The following is a 6,550-nucleotide window of genomic DNA, read 5'->3' as shown; positions in this document are numbered from 1 at the left end:
ACTCCACGGTTTTTTTAGCGAAGGGGTATCGTGGGCTGCGGTTTGGTGATGGTCTGGGCCAAGTGTTGGGCTGCTCCCTGGCTCTGGTGCTGGCTGCGGTGGCCAGGTGAGGTCCAGGTAAGGTTCTTCCCTTTTTTTCTCTTTTATTTATTTCTGTTTTGTATTCTTATTTGTTGAATTCAAATTTGAAATCAATTCTGCCATGCAGGTATTTGTAAATACTATTCACTTGGAAATTACCTCCCAAGTAATAATTCTACTTGAGACATACTATTTTGATTGTTCATATAATGATAGGTTCACCATACACTATAATTCAAATAGGTAAGATAATGATTATAATCTTCCATTCTCTTTCTTTTGAAATTTCAAATATTTTTATGATTCAAGGAGATGGCCAAATGGCAGGGCTTTATGTACCAAATTATTTCTAGGGTCTTGATTTAGTTACTTGCATATTATTTTATGTGAGCTCCAATGTATTAGGGTTTTATAGTTTTCATCATAACCCCTATTATTTAAGGTTAGTACTAGCATTATATTTGAGAGTATCAAAGTAGGTATTTGTTTCCATCATGGTTTATCTTGGTTACAAAGTTAAATGGTTGTCAACCACACCTGGTTTTAATCATAGGACTTTAGCATTAGGTGGCTCTTTTGTTTTATAATTGAAGCATAGGATTTGATGAATGAATCATTAGGGTTCAAATGATATATACCTAGTGGCAATTTGGTTTGAATCTCAATTATGGCATGGGTTTATATTATGATCACCATAGTGATACATAAACTAATGTTGGGATTTAGTTATAGGTTGTGGAGATGAGGGGACACCTTATTGTATTTTCTAGGTTTTAGTCTCCCCTAACCATGGTAATATGGTTACTTGCTTCATATCTTATGTGCTTCTCTAATCACTAAGGATTTGAGAATGGGCTCTATCTTATACCATTGGACTTCTAGTAGAATTCTTAATTCATCATTGAAGTAACTAAATTGGTTATAGTTCTTTTTATAGTTAACTTTGGTCATATGGATGTATGGTTTCTCACCATATAAAGTATAGAGTTTAACTCTAAAGTTTTCTTAGTTTCTTTAGTTGAGAATTGAATGAAATATAGATGTGCTAGGATTCTACTTATGATCACCAAGTGGTTCACAAGTTAAGGTTGGGATATAAGCCTAGGGTTGCTTACTAGTTACCTCCCTATGATTTCATGTGGTGAATGATATCTACTTATCCTATTAGGGTTTATCCTCAATACCTCAAGAACATGATCATGGATTAGGCATGATCAACTTATTCTTAATAACTCTACCTCAAGTTCTTAGGGTTTATGATCATCACTCAATTTATAGTGATCAATGTTTGAATTCCTAATGTATCTCTCATTAAATAGGTTTCTCACTTCCATGATCAAGTATTGTCTTGATCAACTAAAGTATAGTACTTCTCTTATAATTCCTTAGGTGGACATGGTCATGGTTGTCTCAATGGATTATATCCCAGGAGAATGTCTGAGATATTTTGTTAGGATTCTTCTAAAAAATTGATGATTTAATCATCAGGACACATGGATAGTTCTCTCTCATTTGGGAAGGACTTTAATACTAACCTGAGGTTAGGCTCCATAGAGATTGATGTGATCATCAAAATCTATGTTTAACCTAATTGGTTTCTCTCTCTAGGGATTGTTTTGATTAACATCCTAGGGTTGCTCTTAAAGATGATGATTTGAATACTTGGATGTATATCCAGGGTTTAGCTCAATGTTTGTTATTACTTTTCTAATAATTAAAATAGAACTTTCACCTCTATAGGTTTGATGCTTAACTATTTGGAATGGAGAAGGATATATATATTTCTAGAGTTGCTCTCCTTGTCATGATTCCATGTTTTAAGTGGAATCAATACCATGAGGTGTATGGTAGGATCATGGATTAGTTTTAAGATATGGAAAAGATAAGTGAAGAATGGTTTCTTCATTTTATTGTTACTTGATTTATAGTTGAACAAATGTTCTTATGTTATGGCAATGATTACCATATTATGATCTGTTATAAGATCAAGCAATGGATCATTGATTGAAGTGTTGTTGTGTTAGATTTAATTCCATTTGATCTAACCCCTTTAGATCAAATCATCTCTTCCTAAAACAAGGTTTTAACAAAGTCACATTGAGGTTTGTAGCACTTGACTTGATGAGCTACTTCAATTCCACCAAGGTCAAGTGAAACTTCAGTTACTGTGACTGTTTTACTTTAAAGCGCGAAAATTCCCCAGATTTTCTATGCATGAATGCAATGCACACATCTGTTTCCTCTATTTTAGTAACCCCAATACCTGGGATATTACAGTCTCTACCCCTTAAACTAAACTTCGTCCTCGAAGTTTGATATCTCTCACATTTTGGAGTGTGGATCTGACTTATGCAGACTTAAACTTTTCTAGAACTCCACAGTGATCTCTGGATATAATTGAATATATCCCTTGTCCAGATTCTTCCTGGAATCCATTAGGGTTTGTCTCCGAACATTAGTTCTTACTCCAGTTCTATGATTTTCTTCCTGGAATCTAATAATACTTGTCTCTGAACCATGGCTCTTACTTTGATTCATTGATTTCTTCCAGCTATTATAATCTTGTTTTCCTATCTCATTGAAGATTCCAAGATTGGGACTTCTTCTTGTCCTGGCAGTCTTTATTGAGGACTAATTGGATAACATTCTCCTATTTGATAAAATAGGTCTTTGTTTTCCCTTACTACCAAAAAGTGCAATAATGATACTTGGTATGATACTTACCATGGAAATGATCATGATGGTTTATTCCTCTAGGAATGGGTTAGACTAATTTAGTCCATCCAATCATGGTTTATAGGTGATACCTAAAACTGTTTTGATTCATTTAGGTTCCATGAAAGGAATCTTTCATGTTGTCTCTGATTCTGGTATGGTCAAATCCCTTCAGTCTTTGACCTCCTTGAGCTATATTTGGTCTCTGATATTTCCTTCGTCCAACTTCTTTATCTTTGACTTACTTGAGCTTAAGTACTTCTGAGTAGATATTACTTATTTGCTCAAGTTATAATCCACTTCTTACGTCCTCGAGGTATGAACCTCGGCTTCTGGTCTGACCTTCTTCTGAAAGTATTGTTCAACAATCTTATTAAAATAAGATCGAACTTCCTCTCAGTTCAGACCTTCATCATCTTTCTTGCTCAAAATATTGAGTTATTGTACGTTCCACTCACTCTTTACTCTACCCCTTAGAGTTTTCTTATGGTCTTCAACTCCTTTTCTTCCAACTATTGGACTTATGGTTGGAATATTGGTCTGGTTCTAACTTATGGGTTTTACTTCTTCTAAGGTGTCGCGAAGAATGTTTATGGTGTATCCACTCAATTGTGGACATCCAATGTGAATCCTTCGACTAAATGTTTATAGATCTAGCTATTTGGCTGACAAGAGTTTTATTTGTTCACAAACTTTTGATACAAATAATTAAATCGTGGACTACTTGTAATACCAACTGATACCAGCTGTGGTTATTATACCAACTGTGGCTATTTGATATCTAAAAATGGATTCTATTATAGGTTCTGATCAACTGGACGAGACATCTTCTACTTTATCTCGCAGTATTGATATTATACCAATTGTGGTCTTCTGATATCGACTATGGTCTTCTTATGTCTGCTATGATTTCATATATCACCTTCCTTCATTCAGTGGTTTATTTTGCAAGAAAACCACTAGCTGACACTATGAATATAGTATCCTAAGTGATTTCCCATGCATTCCCTCTTCTATGTTGACTATGGATCTGCTTCAGCTTCACCATAATCACCATATTTCTTACCTTCATGCTTCTCATGTACTAAAGTACTCCTCTGTTGAGGTAAAGCATGAGTTTTGGTTGGTACTTCCTTCTGAATATTGTGTTTGCTTCCCACAACTTTACTCCTTTCTTCTGGTGGAGCTGTATCTTGTATTCGGAATCTTCCAGAATTCGTCACTTCCTCACACGTTTACCATTACCCTCTAGATCTATAGCATCAAGTAAGGACTTGATCTTGCAACATGCAATTGCATCTCAAAGTCAAACTTCATGTATGGATCTAGTCAAACAATGAAAATCCAATAAAATCCAAGAAGATTCAGCTTTGTGCATATAATACACACCATCATAAGCCTGAATATATAGTTGAGTAAGACATCTCTAAACATCAGGCTGCCATGTGTAGTATATAACACCACATAATATAGGTTTATATCGTGATACTTAGCACGAATATAGGGGATTCTACTATTTGTCTCAACCTTTACCTTAATTGCACATTTGCAATGAGATAAACTTGAACAAAGTGGTCTAGGATAGTTGTGGTTAACCTAATTTTCTTTGGAAGTACTAACTTAGCTTCCATTTTGTTGAGGACTACTTCAATGATATGTCTGGTTCTAACATCACTATTCTAGACACATAACTATTGGAATATAGCTCCTATACTTCCAAGTTATTGTATCGTAAGACTATGGACCTAATGTTCTTGACACAGTTCCCATGGTTTTTGGGACATAATTCTTGCACTATTGTTTAGCACTTGGCTTCTTATTGTACTTCTCCAAAATACTTATAATGTTCTATTCCATCACATAATGATTCTCAGGTGAATCATATATGATTAACAATTCTACCATGTAAGTAATCATATTTTATTCATATCTCTCTTCCTTATATCCCATGATTGACTCATCATGGTCTATACTACCTCATATGACTCATAGTTATCACTTACTATCAATTATTTCACATGTCTAGATAGTTTTACTTACTCATTACTTAACTTGGTATACACCTTCTAGTAGGATATCTTCCTTATGGTTGTATCCTCTCTTTGGACTACCATGTATTGTATACCAACTGTGATCTACTCATCTATTGTTTTAATAATGTAATGGTGTGCTACATGTCTGGGATTAGCTAGCTTTACTTAGGAAAGATAGGTAAGAAATGTTGACTCAAGTGTGTCAGGATTATTCTCAAGTGAATATCCCTCTCAAGTCATAAGAATATTTGGTTTAACTAAGAAAACTTCCTATAGACACTACCAATCCTATAGGTCTCCTTTAAAGGGTTTTAATCCTAGGGTCAAAGCATTTGCTCTGATACCAACTGTGGTGACCCGGCATACCACTCGCATGGTGTAGTATGCAAGTCTGATATAACACCAATGAAACACCGTTCCACTAGTATTATATCGCTCAGAGTGGTACAACAGAAACATATGCGGGTCCAAGGCATGTCTATAGAATTACATACATTAACTCTGTTACATAAAATCATCACAGCCTCCTACTTTACAATGAGGTAAAACTGCAAATCAACTCCAGAAGAACGACTCGTAGCCTAGTCCTAACACGAACTCTATTTGTAGAGTATTTCACTAACTACAGAGGCTAAGAATAGATTCTAGCTAAATAGGAGCTAGGTTTAGGGAGCTAGTCCCCTTCTATTGCTAATCTAGGTTTTCTCCTTGTTGGATGCGGTATCTGACTCTTCTGACATGGTCCTGTCTCTTGAAGTAGTTGTTGACTCCTCGGCCTTTGAGTTGCACTGTAGATCCTCCTTCGATGCCTCCATACCTAAGCAGGGGATTTAAGAGTGGGATGAGTACGAGCGTACTCAACAAGTTCATTATAGGAAAGAGGTGTTTAATGCACTAGCTACGGCATTAGACCGGAAAGTCTAATACCAATGCAGGTTTTCATAATCATTTCTTCAAGAGGTTGATTTTATTCGGAAGAACTATGTCCGTCGACCTTCACCGGTTTACTAGAACTTCATGGAGCTCCTTTCCGGCCGCGTTTGCGGTTCCATATCCCGGAACAGGGAGTGACAGGTCACGGTTCTTTACACTCTGCGAGAGGTGTGTTGCTTTACCCATAAGAGATCTTAACCTTGGTGCCAACCGAGTTGCGTGCTCGTCCACACTTCCTTTGGTGTGAGGCCCGGTATAAGGTCTAGCCAATCATGTTCCTCCGCTACCTCGAACACCCACCCGTTGTTGCATGCCCCGACCCCGGGTCCACGCCGGTCCCATTATTCCCGTAATTTCGGGGTGGACCCCGACCACGACGACGATGCTTGGGCTCTACCATACACTCCTACGCCGGTAGCCGCAACCCATCATAGACCGCATTACCGTGGGGAATTAGAATGGGATCCCCACCCTCCGGTTGTTCCGCAAGACACAACTGCTACGGCAAGCAATGCTTTACCGTGGGGAATTAGAATGGGATCCCCACCCTTCGGTTGTTCCACCAGATACAACTGCTATGGTAAGCGCATCCGTTGATGAACGAGAGGTGGAAACACTTTTGACTACTCCGTCCCACTCCGGATCTTATGGTTAACACGGGTATTACGGCACAAGAATCACTGGCGACATTTGTTGTTTAATCCTAGATGGATATAAACCCGTGCAATGGAACCTCCACCATATCAACACAATCCATGGTTCCATTGCCCACCACATAGTCATATTCA

This window comes from Lolium rigidum, chromosome 5 (genome assembly GCF_022539505.1).
Source record: "Lolium rigidum isolate FL_2022 chromosome 5, APGP_CSIRO_Lrig_0.1, whole genome shotgun sequence".
In the NCBI taxonomy this organism is placed as follows: Eukaryota; Viridiplantae; Streptophyta; class Magnoliopsida; order Poales; family Poaceae; genus Lolium; species Lolium rigidum.
The sequence above is the reverse complement of the archived record's forward strand: the minus strand, read 5'-3'. Positions refer to the sequence as shown.